Source organism: Camelus dromedarius, chromosome 26, assembly GCF_036321535.1.
Source record: "Camelus dromedarius isolate mCamDro1 chromosome 26, mCamDro1.pat, whole genome shotgun sequence".
Lineage (NCBI taxonomy): Eukaryota > Metazoa > Chordata > Mammalia > Artiodactyla > Camelidae > Camelus > Camelus dromedarius.
This window is the reverse complement of record NC_087461.1, coordinates 28,711,728-28,729,324: the sequence shown is the minus strand read 5'-3', so window position 1 is coordinate 28,729,324 and position 17,597 is coordinate 28,711,728.

Below are 17,597 nucleotides of genomic sequence, written 5' to 3'. Positions count from 1 at the left end.
GTAACTACATTTTACAGATGGTGTGTCAGTGCGCCACTTTACAGAAGAGAGAGGAAGAGAATCTTCCTGGGATGAGGGTACAGTCTCTTGTTGTTAATGTCCTTGTGTGACTATATAAGTACCAGGGGATTCTGAGACATAAGCCGGGGGTTGGTGTGAGTGTGCATTTTCACGTTTGCATCTGCTGATGAGAATTTTTGACTTATGCTTTTAACTTACAGTTTACGATGTGATTCTGTGCTTAACGCCGTAGGACTGGATAATGCACTTGTGTTCATTTTCCAGACTCACCTAGTGAAACCAGTGTCTGTATGGGCATTCTTTGTTTCAGGGTCTTTCCCTTACAGTTTATTAGAGGATATTGAAAAGAAATTCATCCCTGGGAAAGTTAGGTGTACCTTGGAGTTGGTTCTTGTTTTAGCCGTCCTCACTTGAAATTAATTAAGTGATGTTTCATTTTCAAGGCAGCATGTTTTGTCTTCCCATTCCACCGCCAGTAACAGTGGTCTAGTTTCCTTAATGCCTTACGCTGTTTCCCACCTGCTCCTTTTACTCAGGCTGCCCTTCCCCAAAGCCCCTCCACATCCCCCCTCTGCGCTGGATCTCTCTTTTACGAAACAGTGCGGTCTTCCCAGCATTCCCTGAGCTATCCACGTGCAGCGGACTCTCCTGTCCTTTGTGGCGTTACTGTACCCGTTCACCTCAGCTGTAGAGCTGTTGAAACTTTTCTGTGCTGATTTGTTTTCATGGATCCTGTGCCTCTGGCAGAACAGAGAGGAGAATCTGCCTTTTATTTGTACCGCCAGCTTCTCCCAGGATGGGGCTTATGTTCTGATAGCTTCGGTAAATAACTGTTGTCTACCTGACTGACTAAGCGTATGCACATGATCTGAAGTTCGGTTCCTGATTTATCTTGTTTTGTGTTCCTAGGAAGGGGCGACTAAGCCCGAAATTACACAACCGGAGTACGCTACTGGGACTGTAGAAATGGCTCCGCAGGAGCTGACGGATCATAAAACACTGACCTCTGTTGGTGGAGCACACGGAGCTTATTATACACTGGGTAAGTTAGTGAACGTGGCTGGCGTTTCTTGTTCTCTGTGCCTAGAAACTAGTGTGCTCTGGGGGGAAGGCTATATGTAGCTCAGCAGTAGAGAGAATGCGGGCTTAGCATGCAGGAGTTCCTGGGGTCAGTATCCAGTTCCTCCAAGAAACGAGTGTGATACGGGGAAGGAAGGAAGGAAGGAAGGAAGGAAGGAAGGAAGGAAGGAAGGAAGGAAGGAAGGCAGGCGCAAAGGTTTTGTTTCGCTTCAGCAGTGTCTTCGCAGGAAAGCCTAATCCTCCATCCTTTTCTGTGGTTTTTAGCCGACGCGGGACCTGGCGCGGCTCCGGTGTGGCCCGGCAGCGCCCGCCCACCTGCGGCGGCCCCGGAGGCCCAGGTAAGTGGGGTGGTCATGCTCTGTTGGACCTCGTCCTGGGAAAGGTGATCTTCCCGTTCTCCCGGCAGCCGTTCCTGGCCTCGTCTGCAGACTGTGTGTCCTGTGACGGGTCTGGCGTGGCGTGTAGTTCGCTGCCTTTTTCAGACTCAAAACTCTTGCCCAGGAGCCAGTGGGCTGCTTCTCCCGGGAGCCCGTCGCCTTGGCTGGTGCCTGCAGGAGCCATGAGGGAGCGCTTAGGAGCCGGGGCCCGCAGACTTTGACTGTGGGTTTCTCGAAACAGCGTGAGGAGGGTGAGCCCTCGCTCCACGCTGACTTCTCCTGGCTCGGCTGACTCCTTCCTGACCTCCTGCACCTGGGGTTGCTCCTGGGTCACTGAGACGGATTTCTGTGTCGTCGTTCTTTTGACTGGTTTCCCGGCTCAGGCCAGGTGATTCTCCTGTTTAGAATGTCCATTCAGATCCTGGTAACTGGAAAAGGGGCAAAGCCCTCCCTCCAGCTTTGTACGGTGTGCTTTGTGCAACTTTGAGTCTTCCTGGGTGTGGTAAACGTCACAGCCCGTCACTGTCTTTTCTCGGGAGGTAAGTGTGTCTTGGCCGCTGCCTCCAGTTGTACTCTGGGCAGAAAAGCCTGGCTCTCGGAGATGGTGCGTTTGTAGTAGGGAATAGAGGCTGGAAGGGAAAGAGCCCGCCGTGGAAATGCCTCCTTCCCTGCGGGGGAATTCCGATGCGCACCAGAGTGCGTACGTTGTGTTTGTCCCCCACCCTGCGCCGGGTCGGGCCTGCCCTGGAAGCTGTCAGGGCTGCTCGTCGGTCTCATGGCACACCGTGGGGTTTTGCGCAAGAGCTGGTACAGTCCCTTTGGTGTCAGGTGTGGGGTTGAGACTCCCCACGTCACTCTCCCGTAGCACGCAGGTAGGGTGCGTTCCGTAGCGAACGTAAAATCCAGACGTCCCTGAGGATAGGGATGATTGTAGCGGAGCCTGAGTCCCTTCTGAGGACAGCCTTGTCCCCTCAGGAGCCCTTGGCCAGCTCCGCCGCAGGACTCCGGGATGCCCAGCTCCCCAGGGCTCTTTGCGCCCAGGGGCAGCCCCTGCGGGGCGGAGGAGGGCCCTTTGTGAGGAGGGGGCAGAGAGGGCCTGGCAGGGTCCTGCAGGCAGAGCCCTGCAGGCAGAGCCCTGCAGGCAGAGCGGTGACCCTGGTGCGGCTCTGCTTGCTCGTGTGGAGAATGAGCTCTTCACGTCCGTCCCGTGTGCGTGTTCCTGGTCCGCGCCGGGCAAGCTTGCGTGGAGCTGGGGAAGGTGGCGGGGAGGGCCGTCCCGCCCAGAGCGGCTGGCTGTTGGGAAGGCGCTAGTTTGCCCGTGTGCTGGAAGCTCTGTGTGCAGCCTCTCGGGCAGGAGGACCCTTGGCTTCCTCCACTTGGAGACAGCGGCGGCGGCAACGTGCGGCGTCAGGGTCGTATCCCCGTGTCCCCCTGTGCGGCCCAGGCTGCAGGCAGGCCCCAGAGGGCTGGGCGGAGCGTGTGGCACCGTGCTGCTCTCTGGGCACCCGGTGGAGGGGAGGGTGCCCGGTGCCGACGGCTGCTGCGTTGGGTTTCGGCTCTTGTCGGTGTTGGCGCTTTTGTCTGTCATCCAACCAAGCCCTCCCTTCTGTCCTGCAGGTCACCCCGTGGGCCGGAGGGCCCCAACCTTTCCGAGGAGCAGCCTGCGTGGCCTGCCCCGGGTGCGGCCCGTCGTCGCCCAGCTGGGCACCTGCACCTGGTCCCCCTTGGTGCCCTGTGCAACCTCGCCCCCCACCGCCAGCTGCTCCGCTCGGTAAGAGGAAAGCATAGTCCTCTGTTTCTTCCTTGAGTCACTGCAGAAGAAGGGCAGATCGCTCTCCGGGGCTTCCCCGTGCACGGGCGGCCGTGACTGGGCTCACGGCCGTGTCCCTCTGGTCCCTTAGCAGCCGCACTTGATGGACCGCGTCTTCCCCGTCCTGCCCTGGGGAGGGAGGTGTCTGTTGTAGAGGGAAAGAGGGTCCTCTGACGGAGGGCAGACGTGTCGGTTCTGCACACGGGCCTTCAACAGACACCACGTTCCGGGCTCCCTGGAGGACAAGCCCGCCCCTGTCACTGTCTGCAGCGAGTGGAGCCCTGACCTTCCACAGCCGATGATCGGTTATGGAAGAAACACCCGAACCCGGGGCCTGTGGTCTCTTCAGTCAAGGGTCCTGAGACCTGTCTCCCACTCGGTCTGATGTGAGACTTAGTGTGATACGGGGAAGAAGGCCTCAAAGATCTTTTGCGCTTCAGCAAACTAACATGTTTTGTAAGGCAGCGAACCGTGAAAGAGTGTTTTGTATTTTATTTTATCTATGCCGAGAAGCTAGTTGACTCGGGGAAGGACATAGGTTAGTGGTAAATAGAATGCTTGCTTAGCATGCCGAATTCCGTGTGCTCATTCCCGGTACCTCCATTTAAAAACAGAAGAAAAGAAAAAACAAAAACAAGAGCAAACTTCAAATGTTAGAAATACATAGTGCGCAAACCCAACTTCCATGTCCATTCTTTTTACGTGTTTTCCTCTTACTACTTGGTTTGAAATATATCCCAACCGTGACTTAAGCATTTTTTTCAGAAAATGCTCTAACTCTTTGAAAGTCGTTTCTGCCACTTTTGTTTTGACACATCCACGAACGGAGATAGACGCGCATGGTGGTTTTAATATACATTCGTGAATATTCTCATTAATGTACCTGTAACTACATTTTACAGATGGTGTGTCAGTGCGCCACTTTACAGAAGAGAGAGGAAGAGAATCTTCCTGGGATGAGGGTACAGTCTCTTGTTGTTAATGTCCTTGTGTGACTATATAAGTACCAGGGGATTCTGAGACATAAGCCGGGGGTTGGTGTGAGTGTGCATTTTCACGTTTGCATCTGCTGATGAGAATTTTTGACTTATGCTTTTAACTTACAGTTTACGATGTGATTCTGTGCTTAACGCCGTAGGACTGGATAATGCACTTGTGTTCATTTTCCAGACTCACCTAGTGAAACCAGTGTCTGTATGGGCATTCTTTGTTTCAGGGTCTTTCCCTTACAGTTTATTAGAGGATATTGAAAAGAAATTCATCCCTGGGAAAGTTAGGTGTACCTTGGAGTTGGTTCTTGTTTTAGCCGTCCTCACTTGAAATTAATTAAGTGATGTTTCATTTTCAAGGCAGCATGTTTTGTCTTCCCATTCCACCGCCAGTAACAGTGGTCTAGTTTCCTTAATGCCTTACGCTGTTTCCCACCTGCTCCTTTTACTCAGGCTGCCCTTCCCCAAAGCCCCTCCACATCCCCCCTCTGCGCTGGATCTCTCTTTTACGAAACAGTGCGGTCTTCCCAGCATTCCCTGAGCTATCCACGTGCAGCGGACTCTCCTGTCCTTTGTGGCGTTACTGTACCCGTTCACCTCAGCTGTAGAGCTGTTGAAACTTTTCTGTGCTGATTTGTTTTCATGGATCCTGTGCCTCTGGCAGAACAGAGAGGAGAATCTGCCTTTTATTTGTACCGCCAGCTTCTCCCAGGATGGGGCTTATGTTCTGATAGCTTCGGTAAATAACTGTTGTCTACCTGACTGACTAAGCGTATGCACATGATCTGAAGTTCGGTTCCTGATTTATCTTGTTTTGTGTTCCTAGGAAGGGGCGACTAAGCCCGAAATTACACAACCGGAGTACGCTACTGGGACTGTAGAAATGGCTCCGCAGGAGCTGACGGATCATAAAACACTGACCTCTGTTGGTGGAGCACACGGAGCTTATTATACACTGGGTAAGTTAGTGAACGTGGCTGGCGTTTCTTGTTCTCTGTGCCTAGAAACTAGTGTGCTCTGGGGGGAAGGCTATATGTAGCTCAGCAGTAGAGAGAATGCGGGCTTAGCATGCAGGAGTTCCTGGGGTCAGTATCCAGTTCCTCCAAGAAACGAGTGTGATACGGGGAAGGAAGGAAGGAAGGAAGGAAGGAAGGAAGGAAGGAAGGAAGGAAGGAAGGCAGGCGCAAAGGTTTTGTTTCGCTTCAGCAGTGTCTTCGCAGGAAAGCCTAATCCTCCATCCTTTTCTGTGGTTTTTAGCCGACGCGGGACCTGGCGCGGCTCCGGTGTGGCCCGGCAGCGCCCGCCCACCTGCGGCGGCCCCGGAGGCCCAGGTAAGTGGGGTGGTCATGCTCTGTTGGACCTCGTCCTGGGAAAGGTGATCTTCCCGTTCTCCCGGCAGCCGTTCCTGGCCTCGTCTGCAGACTGTGTGTCCTGTGACGGGTCTGGCGTGGCGTGTAGTTCGCTGCCTTTTTCAGACTCAAAACTCTTGCCCAGGAGCCAGTGGGCTGCTTCTCCCGGGAGCCCGTCGCCTTGGCTGGTGCCTGCAGGAGCCATGAGGGAGCGCTTAGGAGCCGGGGCCCGCAGACTTTGACTGTGGGTTTCTCGAAACAGCGTGAGGAGGGTGAGCCCTCGCTCCACGCTGACTTCTCCTGGCTCGGCTGACTCCTTCCTGACCTCCTGCACCTGGGGTTGCTCCTGGGTCACTGAGACGGATTTCTGTGTCGTCGTTCTTTTGACTGGTTTCCCGGCTCAGGCCAGGTGATTCTCCTGTTTAGAATGTCCATTCAGATCCTGGTAACTGGAAAAGGGGCAAAGCCCTCCCTCCAGCTTTGTACGGTGTGCTTTGTGCAACTTTGAGTCTTCCTGGGTGTGGTAAACGTCACAGCCCGTCACTGTCTTTTCTCGGGAGGTAAGTGTGTCTTGGCCGCTGCCTCCAGTTGTACTCTGGGCAGAAAAGCCTGGCTCTCGGAGATGGTGCGTTTGTAACAGGGAATAGAGGCTGGAAGGGAAAGAGCCCGCCGTGGAAATGCCTCCTTCCCTGCGGGGGAATTCCGATGCGCACCAGAGTGCGTACGTTGTGTTTGTCCCCCACCCTGCGCCGGGTCGGGCCTGCCCTGGAAGCTGTCAGGGCTGCTCGTCGGTCTCATGGCACACCGTGGGGTTTTGCGCAAGAGCTGGTACAGTCCCTTTGGTGTCAGGTGTGGGGTTGAGACTCCACACGTCACTCTCCCGTAGCACGCAGGTAGGGTGCGTTCCGTAGCGAACGTAAAATCCAGACGTCCCTGAGGATAGGGATGATTGTAGCGGAGCCTGAGTCCCTTCTGAGGACAGCCTTGTCCCCTCAGGAGCCCTTGGACAGCTCCGCCGCAGGACTCCGGGATGCCCAGCTCCCCAGGGCTCTTTGCGCCCAGGGGCAGCCCCTGCGGGGCGGAGGAGGGCCCTTTGTGAGGAGGGGGCAGAGAGGGCCTGGCAGGGTCCTGCAGGCAGAGCCCTGCAGGCAGAGCCCTGCAGGCAGAGCGGTGACCCTGGTGCGGCTCTGCTTGCTCGTGTGGAGAATGAGCTCTTCACGTCCGTCCCGTGTGCGTGTTCCTGGTCCGCGCCGGGCAAGCTTGCGTGGAGCTGGGGAAGGTGGCGGGGAGGGCCGTCCCGCCCAGAGCGGCTGGCTGTTGGGAAGGCGCTAGTTTGCCCGTGTGCTGGAAGCTCTGTGTGCAGCCTCTCGGGCAGGAGGACCCTTGGCTTCCTCCACTTGGAGACAGCGGCGGCGGCGACGTGCGGCGTCAGGGTCGTATCCCCGTGTCCCCCTGTGCGGCCCAGGCTGCAGGCAGGCCCCAGAGGGCTGGGCGGAGCGTGTGGCACCGTGCTGCTCTCTGGGCACCCGGTGGAGGGGAGGGTGCCCGGTGCCGACGGCTGCTGCGTTGGGTTTCGGCTCTTGTCGGTGTTGGCGCTTTTGTCTGTCATCCAACCAAGCCCTCCCTTCTGTCCTGCAGGTCACCCCGTGGGCCGGAGGGCCCCAACCTTTCCGAGGAGCAGCCTGCGTGGCCTGCCCCGGGTGCGGCCCGTCGTCGCCCAGCTGGGCACCTGCACCTGGTCCCCCTTGGTGCCCTGTGCAACCTCGCCCCCCACCGCCAGCTGCTCCGCTCGGTAAGAGGAAAGCATAGTCCTCTGTTTCTTCCTTGAGTCACTGCAGAAGAAGGGCAGATCGCTCTCCGGGGCTTCCCCGTGCACGGGCGGCCGTGACTGGGCTCACGGCCGTGTCCCTCTGGTCCCTTAGCAGCCGCACTTGATGGACCGCGTCTTCCCCGTCCTGCCCTGGGGAGGGAGGTGTCTGTTGTAGAGGGAAAGAGGGTCCTCTGACGGAGGGCAGACGTGTCGGTTCTGCACACGGGCCTTCAACAGACACCACGTTCCGGGCTCCCTGGAGGACAAGCCCGCCCCTGTCACTGTCTGCAGCGAGTGGAGCCCTGACCTTCCACAGCCGATGATCGGTTATGGAAGAAACACCCGAACCCGGGGCCTGTGGTCTCTTCAGTCAAGGGTCCTGAGACCTGTCTCCCACTCGGTCTGATGTGAGACTTAGTGTGATACGGGGAAGAAGGCCTCAAAGATCTTTTGCGCTTCAGCAAACTAACATGTTTTGTAAGGCAGCGAACCGTGAAAGAGTGTTTTGTATTTTATTTTATCTATGCCGAGAAGCTAGTTGACTCGGGGAAGGACATAGGTTAGTGGTAAATAGAATGCTTGCTTAGCATGCCGAATTCCGTGTGCTCATTCCCGGTACCTCCATTTAAAAACAGAAGAAAAGAAAAAACAAAAACAAGAGCAAACTTCAAATGTTAGAAATACATAGTGCGCAAACCCAACTTCCATGTCCATTCTTTTTACGTGTTTTCCTCTTACTACTTGGTTTGAAATATATCCCAACCGTGACTTAAGCATTTTTTTCAGAAAATGCTCTAACTCTTTGAAAGTCGTTTCTGCCACTTTTGTTTTGACACATCCACGAACGGAGATAGACGCGCATGGTGGTTTTAATATACATTCGTGAATATTCTCATTAATGTACCTGTAACTACATTTTACAGATGGTGTGTCAGTGCGCCACTTTACAGAAGAGAGAGGAAGAGAATCTTCCTGGGATGAGGGTACAGTCTCTTGTTGTTAATGTCCTTGTGTGACTATATAAGTACCAGGGGATTCTGAGACATAAGCCGGGGGTTGGTGTGAGTGTGCATTTTCACGTTTGCATCTGCTGATGAGAATTTTTGACTTATGCTTTTAACTTACAGTTTACGATGTGATTCTGTGCTTAACGCCGTAGGACTGGATAATGCACTTGTGTTCATTTTCCAGACTCACCTAGTGAAACCAGTGTCTGTATGGGCATTCTTTGTTTCAGGGTCTTTCCCTTACAGTTTATTAGAGGATATTGAAAAGAAATTCATCCCTGGGAAAGTTAGGTGTACCTTGGAGTTGGTTCTTGTTTTAGCCGTCCTCACTTGAAATTAATTAAGTGATGTTTCATTTTCAAGGCAGCATGTTTTGTCTTCCCATTCCACCGCCAGTAACAGTGGTCTAGTTTCCTTAATGCCTTACGCTGTTTCCCACCTGCTCCTTTTACTCAGGCTGCCCTTCCCCAAAGCCCCTCCACATCCCCCCTCTGCGCTGGATCTCTCTTTTACGAAACAGTGCGGTCTTCCCAGCATTCCCTGAGCTATCCACGTGCAGCGGACTCTCCTGTCCTTTGTGGCGTTACTGTACCCGTTCACCTCAGCTGTAGAGCTGTTGAAACTTTTCTGTGCTGATTTGTTTTCATGGATCCTGTGCCTCTGGCAGAACAGAGAGGAGAATCTGCCTTTTATTTGTACCGCCAGCTTCTCCCAGGATGGGGCTTATGTTCTGATAGCTTCGGTAAATAACTGTTGTCTACCTGACTGACTAAGCGTATGCACATGATCTGAAGTTCGGTTCCTGATTTATCTTGTTTTGTGTTCCTAGGAAGGGGCGACTAAGCCCGAAATTACACAACCGGAGTACGCTACTGGGACTGTAGAAATGGCTCCGCAGGAGCTGACGGATCATAAAACACTGACCTCTGTTGGTGGAGCACACGGAGCTTATTATACACTGGGTAAGTTAGTGAACGTGGCTGGCGTTTCTTGTTCTCTGTGCCTAGAAACTAGTGTGCTCTGGGGGGAAGGCTATATGTAGCTCAGCAGTAGAGAGAATGCGGGCTTAGCATGCAGGAGTTCCTGGGGTCAGTATCCAGTTCCTCCAAGAAACGAGTGTGATACGGGGAAGGAAGGAAGGAAGGAAGGAAGGAAGGAAGGAAGGAAGGAAGGAAGGAAGGAAGGAAGGAAGGAAGGCAGGCGCAAAGGTTTTGTTTCGCTTCAGCAGTGTCTTCGCAGGAAAGCCTAATCCTCCATCCTTTTCTGTGGTTTTTAGCCGACGCGGGACCTGGCGCGGCTCCGGTGTGGCCCGGCAGCGCCCGCCCACCTGCGGCGGCCCCGGAGGCCCAGGTAAGTGGGGTGGTCATGCTCTGTTGGACCTCGTCCTGGGAAAGGTGATCTTCCCGTTCTCCCGGCAGCCGTTCCTGGCCTCGTCTGCAGACTGTGTGTCCTGTGACGGGTCTGGCGTGGCGTGTAGTTCGCTGCCTTTTTCAGACTCAAAACTCTTGCCCAGGAGCCAGTGGGCTGCTTCTCCCGGGAGCCCGTCGCCTTGGCTGGTGCCTGCAGGAGCCATGAGGGAGCGCTTAGGAGCCGGGGCCCGCAGACTTTGACTGTGGGTTTCTCGAAACAGCGTGAGGAGGGTGAGCCCTCGCTCCACGCTGACTTCTCCTGGCTCGGCTGACTCCTTCCTGACCTCCTGCACCTGGGGTTGCTCCTGGGTCACTGAGACGGATTTCTGTGTCGTCGTTCTTTTGACTGGTTTCCCGGCTCAGGCCAGGTGATTCTCCTGTTTAGAATGTCCATTCAGATCCTGGTAACTGGAAAAGGGGCAAAGCCCTCCCTCCAGCTTTGTACGGTGTGCTTTGTGCAACTTTGAGTCTTCCTGGGTGTGGTAAACGTCACAGCCCGTCACTGTCTTTTCTCGGGAGGTAAGTGTGTCTTGGCCGCTGCCTCCAGTTGTACTCTGGGCAGAAAAGCCTGGCTCTCGGAGATGGTGCGTTTGTAGTAGGGAATAGAGGCTGGAAGGGAAAGAGCCCGCCGTGGAAATGCCTCCTTCCCTGCGGGGGAATTCCGATGCGCACCAGAGTGCGTACGTTGTGTTTGTCCCCCACCCTGCGCCGGGTCGGGCCTGCCCTGGAAGCTGTCAGGGCTGCTCGTCGGTCTCATGGCACACCGTGGGGTTTTGCGCACGAGCTGGTACAGTCCCTTTGGTGTCAGGTGTGGGGTTGAGACTCCCCACGTCACTCTCCCGTAGCACGCAGGTAGGGTGCGTTCCGTAGCGAACGTAAAATCCAGACGTCCCTGAGGATAGGGATGATTGTAGCGGAGCCTGAGTCCCTTCTGAGGACAGCCTTGTCCCCTCAGGAGCCCTTGGCCAGCTCCGCCGCAGGACTCCGGGATGCCCAGCTCCCCAGGGCTCTTTGCGCCCAGGGGCAGCCCCTGCGGGGTGGAGGAGGGCCCTTTGTGAGGAGGGGGCAGAGAGGGCCTGGCAGGGTCCTGCAGGCAGAGCCCTGCAGGCAGAGCCCTGCAGGCAGAGCGGTGACCCTGGTGCGGCTCTGCTTGCTCGTGTGGAGAATGAGCTCTTCACGTCCGTCCCGTGTGCGTGTTCCTGGTCCGCGCCGGGCAAGCTTGCGTGGAGCTGGGGAAGGTGGCGGGGAGGGCCGTCCCGCCCAGAGCGGCTGGCTGTTGGGAAGGCGCTAGTTTGCCCGTGTGCTGGAAGCTCTGTGTGCAGCCTCTCGGGCAGGAGGACCCTTGGCTTCCTCCACTTGGAGACAGCGGCGGCGGCGACGTGCGGCGTCAGGGTCGTATCCCCGTGTCCCCCTGTGCGGCCCAGGCTGCAGGCAGGCCCCAGAGGGCTGGGCGGAGCGTGTGGCACCGTGCTGCTCTCTGGGCACCCGGTGGAGGGGAGGGTGCCCGGTGCCGACGGCTGCTGCGTTGGGTTTCGGCTCTTGTCGGTGTTGGCGCTTTTGTCTGTCATCCAACCAAGCCCTCCCTTCTGTCCTGCAGGTCACCCCGTGGGCCGGAGGGCCCCAACCTTTCCGAGGAGCAGCCTGCGTGGCCTGCCCCGGGTGCGGCCCGTCGTCGCCCAGCTGGGCACCTGCACCTGGTCCCCCTTGGTGCCCTGTGCAACCTCGCCCCCCACCGCCAGCTGCTCCGCTCGGTAAGAGGAAAGCATAGTCCTCTGTTTCTTCCTTGAGTCACTGCAGAAGAAGGGCAGATCGCTCTCCGGGGCTTCCCCGTGCACGGGCGGCCGTGACTGGGCTCACGGCCGTGTCCCTCTGGTCCCTTAGCAGACGCACTTGATGGACCGCGTCTTCCCCGTCCTGCCCTGGGGAGGGAGGTGTCTGTTGTAGAGGGAAAGAGGGTCCTCTGACGGAGGGCAGACGTGTCGGTTCTGCACACGGGCCTTCAACAGACACCACGTTCCGGGCTCCCTGGAGGACAAGCCCGCCCCTGTCACTGTCTGCAGCGAGTGGAGCCCTGACCTTCCACAGCCGATGATCGGTTATGGAAGAAACACCCGAACCCGGGGCCTGTGGTCTCTTCAGTCAAGGGTCCTGAGACCTGTCTCCCACTCGGTGTGATATGATATCGATTGTCATATGGGAATGAAGGCTCCAATTTTTGTTTTCCTTGAATATAGTCTGCTCTGATTAGCCTAATCCTCCATCCTTTCTGTGTTTTTTTTCCGATTCAGAAACTCGTGTGTCTCCTGTGTTCTCCAATAAATCCCTCCTGAGGTGACCACGGAGTCCTAGATAAATTTGGAGGTCTTTTTCGATGGATGTGTTTCTGGGATATTTATTATTTTTTTTTTGCAGCAGCCTCTTGTGGCCTCGTCTGCAGACTGTGTGTTCTGTTATGAGTCTGTCATGTCTTTTTGTTTTCAAATTCAACCTCTTGCCCAGTTTCCATTGGCTTTTCCTCTCCCCCTGTCACCTTGAGTGTTACTTGCAGAAGCCATCAGCGAGGGAGTGCATGAGGGCTGAAGACCTCAGGTTTTGACTGTGTTTTTCTTAAAATAGCATAAGAATGGTGAGCCCTTGCTCCATACTGACTTCTCCTGGCTCGGCTATCTCCTTTTTTCCTCCTTCTCTTGGGATTGCTCCTGTTTCACTGAGACCGTTTCCTGTTGTCATTCTTTGAATGGTTTCCTGGCTCAATCTGTGGGATTCTCCTTTGTATAATGCCCATTCAATTCCTTGTAACTGAAAACCGATCTTAGCCACCCCTCCAGCCTTATACCGTGGTGTTTGTGCAACTTTGAGTCTTCCTGGGTGTGGTAATATCACAGGCCATCACTGTCTCTTCTGGGGAGGTAAAGGTGCCTTCCCCGCTGCCTCCAGTTGTACTCTTGGGCAGAAAAGCCTGACTCTCAGAGATGGTGCATTTGTAGTAGGGAATTGAGGCTAGAAGGGCAAGTACCCGCCATGAAAATGCCTACTTCCCTGCAGGACCAATTTGCACCACAGTCCTGGCATCATGTTCTCCATCCCGCGGTGGGTCGGTTCTGCCCTGGAAGCTGTCAGAGCTTCTTCTCTGTCTCATCACACACCGTGGGATTTTCCACATGAGCTAAAATCCCGTTGGTGTTATTTGCAGGATTGAGACTTCCCCCTTCCCTTTCCCATATGACAAACGTATTGTGCTTTTCCTAGCGAACTTAAAATCCAGACATCCCTGCGAATAAGGATGATTGTAGCGGAGACTGACTCCCTTCTGAGGACAGCCTTGTCCCCTCAGAAGCACTTTGCCAGCTCCCCCACAGGACTGCGGGATGCCCAGCTCCTCAGAGCTCATTGCACCCAGGGGAAGCTCCTGCTGGCGGAGGAGGGCCCTTTGTGATCAGGGAGTAGAGAGGGTCTGGCAGGGTCCTGCAGGCAGAGCAAGTACCCAGGTGCGGCTCTGATTCTATGTGGAAAACCAGGCCTTCACTGCCTTTCTTTCTCTGTGTTTCTGGTTCATGCAGACCATGCTTCTGTGGAGCTGGGGAAGGTGTCAGGGTGGGTTGTCCTGCACAGAGGGGCTTCCTGTTTGGGAGGTCCTACTTTATCAATTTGCTGGAACCTCTGTACATCATCTCAGGCAGGACTCTCGCCTTCCTCCACTTACAGACACCGGCGGTGTCATGTGGCAACAGTGTTTTATCCCCAAGGTCGGGTGTGTGGCCCTGTGCTGCTGTCTGGGCACCCGGTGGAGGGGAGGGTGCCCGGTGCTGACAGCTGCTGCATTGGGTTTCAGGTTCTGTAGGTGTTGTTCCTTTTGTCTGTCATCCAACACAGCTCTCTCTTCTGTTCTGCAGGTCACTGTGGATTCCCGATGTCCCGGTACTTGTGCAGGACCACTTGGTGTGCCTCACCCAATGGGACACCCAGCGTCACTTCTCAGAGGCTATTCATCACCGCCACCCCCACCTCTGTTGTGGCCTATGCAGTCTCACCCACCGCCACCCCCACCACCACCAGTTACAGCACTCGGTAAGATGAGAGCATGTGCTTCTGCTCCCTTGTCGAGTCTTTGCAGAAGGGGAGATGGCACTCCAGGGCCTTGCGATGCCTGAGGAAATCTGACTTGGGACATTGTGACGTCTGTCTAGCTTCCCAGCACACATATCTGATGGACTGTGTCATTTCCCCATCCTGACCTGGGAAGCAGATGTCTCTTGTATAGAACAGAAGAGACTTTTGACAGAATATCAAGTGAATTTGAAGTCCCAGTTTGGCAGATGTGCCTCTTGCATGGACCATGTGATGTGCTCTGTGAGGGGTGAAGCACACCCCTAACTTCAGGGGCTCATGGGGTTGCCTCGAGGGGTAAGGGAGCGAGTGAGGGAGAGAGACATTCACAGCAGACAGCTTGTCACCATAGCAGATGTGCCCGTGCAGGGCCTCAGAGTGCAGAAGAGGGACACGTGAGCCACACAGGAGTGAATAAGAGGGTGTGGAGGGGAAGAAAGAAATTGAAGGGCTGCCCAGTGGGCGTTTGTTGGGTTCACTCAGATGGAGCTGGAAGGTCACTCCTGGCAGGGCGGGCAGCTCAGGCAGGCCGTGTGAATGCGGCATGAGGTCCACTCAGAGCCACGTGTGTGTGCAGGGGACTCAGTGCAGCCATGCACGTATCCCCTTCAGAACCCAGTGCCTCCAGAAAGCCCTCAGTTCACAACCTCATATAAAGATGATTGTTCTCTTGGGTTTCTGAAAGTTCTGGGTCTGGATGAAATCTCTGGGTATCAGAGAAACTGAAATTTAGCTTGTTTTTTTTCAGGGTAATTTGTGTGGCTGAAGTTTTCTTTTGCCCCAGTGATTTGAAAAGTGCAGGCAGGATTTAGATCAGCTGAGCAGGTGCCTTGCCCTTCAGCATGAGGCAGGTTCTTTGGGGGAAGTCAGGGGTGATCAGGAGACACCCTGTAGGACCCCTGTCCCTACACCCCTGCTCCCTCCTGTCACCATGCCCACTGTCAGCTTGGCATCTCCACATTTGTGTCACAAGATCCAATTTCTGATTCTTTGAGTTCTTGCAGTTCATCCCCTAACACCAAGACTCAGTGGGGCCCCCACAGGGTCTCAGCATTGTTCTCTGTGAGCCGGGGGGTAACGCTGGTCCCTGAAGTCATTGTGAGGAGGGTTGGGTCAAGCACACACATTGTTTTGCAAAATGACTGGGACATATTTCTCACTCAGCATTCTCATAGTTTAAAAGAAAGTGTCTGCACACAGAATCATCAAAAGAGACCTTAGGAAGTACATTAAATTAAACTGAAGATATAAGAGCTCAGGCCCAGAGCTTACCATTCTCTGCTTTAAACATAAGGCAAAAGGTCCCTTTCTTCTATTAAATATTAGGTCTTACTAGTTAAAGAAGGAAATATAATAATGAGAATGTGCACATTTTGAGATCTGTGTCTGAGATGTGAAAATAATTATTTTCATTCTGTATAGACACGGAGATGCACACACAGACTACAGTGTCCGTCAGAGGCCATACATACATTAGAGAAGACAAAATCAGGAAAAAATAAGATCCTATTAAAATAAATAACTCTTTTTGCCTTACAGCACAGTCCATTTGCCAACTGAAGGGGCCCCTCAGCTGTGGCAATGATGTGTTTAGAGAAGACGTCAGAGGTGCATTACGGCCCGAATGTTTCCCTGCTCCAACCTGCCCCCTCTTCTGTTCTCTCCTATTGTCACCCCTAATGAAATTGTCACAGTTCTCTCTGTGTCAGTGTCTGCTTCCTGGAGGACTAGTGGTCACACCCTCTTGAGGGCACGCAGTGATTCACGGGCACACAACTCACAAACCAGCAGGAACTAAGATGACAGGGCAGATGCAAGGTTACCCCTTCAGGGCAGCAGTGACCACAGGGGCCCCAGGGCTCCTCCTGGGTGGTGGGTACAGCCTGTGTCTAGATCTAGTGATGGCTGTGCTGCTTCAGTCAGTAAACACTCACTGGGCATGTGGGGCCTGTCAGTCACAGGGGTGTCCGGTCATGAGCTAGATGACCAGAATGAAGTGGCCGTGTCTCATGGTGAGGAACGGATGAGGTGCAGGGAGGCCATGGGCGTCCAGCGAGAGGCCCTGCACTGACCAGGCCCGTGCCCCCGCCCCACGTCAGCTGCCCGGCAGCCCCGGCTCCAGGCAGACCCTGAGGGGGGCTGAGGGCGGCAGTGCTCTCAGTGGGCCCCATGAGAGCCCTTCATCCTCCCACAGCCTCCTGACTCTGAGGTGGGCATGGCAGGGTCAGTGGTTGGGGTGCCACCACTGCCAGGGAGAAGGTGTTGGGCATAAAAAGAGTCCACTCCACTCTGCGCCAGCTGTCCCTGGAGCCCACGGGGCCCTCCCTCCTTCCAGGTGGGGGAGGCAGCCAGCCCTGCAGCAGCTCTGGGGTCCAGGCTGGGCCACAAACAGGTCAAGGTGAGACTGCTGCGCTGCCCGGGAAGTGGGGGGGATCAGCGATGCAGCAGCAAATGCCAGCAGGAGCAGCTCTGTAACCGGGCTCCTCCACTGTGAGCAGAGCTGGGGCTGGAACATCGCTGTGAGGGTGGAAGTGCTGGGAGAGATGTGGCCCTGTGGCTCTGTGGCCCTGGACAGGGCTAGACCTGAGCTCAGGGCCTGAGGGCCTGGGGGAGAGGCAGAGAAAGACACACGCAGGGAGAGACAGTGTGTGAGTGAGAGAAAGGTGGGGGTCAAGTCCTAGAGAGGGACAGGAGGTGACAAGAGAGGGACACCAGGTGGGGGGAAGCAGAGACAAGAGGAGGCAGGAAGGAAAGAGGGAGCCAGCCCAGGGTGCGTGGTGGGGGACGATGGGCCAGGGTGCCTGGGAAGGGGAGTTGGCCCATCCTTCACCAAGCCGTGTAGCTGCCACTGTCAGGGCCGCAGGGACCAGCAGCCCGCCCAGCTAGACAGGCAGCATCGGCCCTCAGGAAGGGCCCTCCGGCCACTTCCAAGGTAAGGAGGACCAGGAGGGCTCTCCCCAGCACCACAGCAGCACCATCTCTAGCTTCACAGAGACCCTGTGAGCAGGCGCCGTCCCGTCCCCTGTTCCACAGAGGGGAAACTGAGGCTCGGCCAGCCAGCCAACTTGGCCCTGTCTGCAGGGTTATTCACTTACCCGATGCTTCTTTCCCAGGCAGGCCTGTGCCCCTTTCCTAAGAAGGGGGCCTGTGACAAGCCCGAAGTCCTGGGTCCCACCCGACTGCCCTCCTGTGCTGGGTGACCTGGGCAGGTCTCTTCCCCTCCTTGGGCCTCGACTGTATGACCAGCGGCCCTTCTCCCCATCTTCCTGGGTAGTGGGACCCCAGCAGGGCCATCACTCCAGGCCTCCCAGTCCCCTGGGTGGGTGTGGGGTGAGCTCTGGCTCTCGGGGGAATTCCTTTCTGGGCGAGGCGATGGCTCACGTGCGCTCACCACTTTTTACGGGGTCACATCCTGCTATTTCCGTCTGGAATGGGACTTATCTACCATGGAGCCTGAAACTTGGTTTTCCACATTTTTCTAAATTGGCCCTTGTGAAGAAGAGCAGCTCCTTTGGCCGGGGTGACAAACTCAGTCCTGGTGAGGAGGCCCTTCTTACTCCCCTCACCTCACTGCTGATGGTCACCCCCAAACTCCAGAGCCATGCTCACCCCCTTGGATTCCCTGCTCCCCCCTCCCC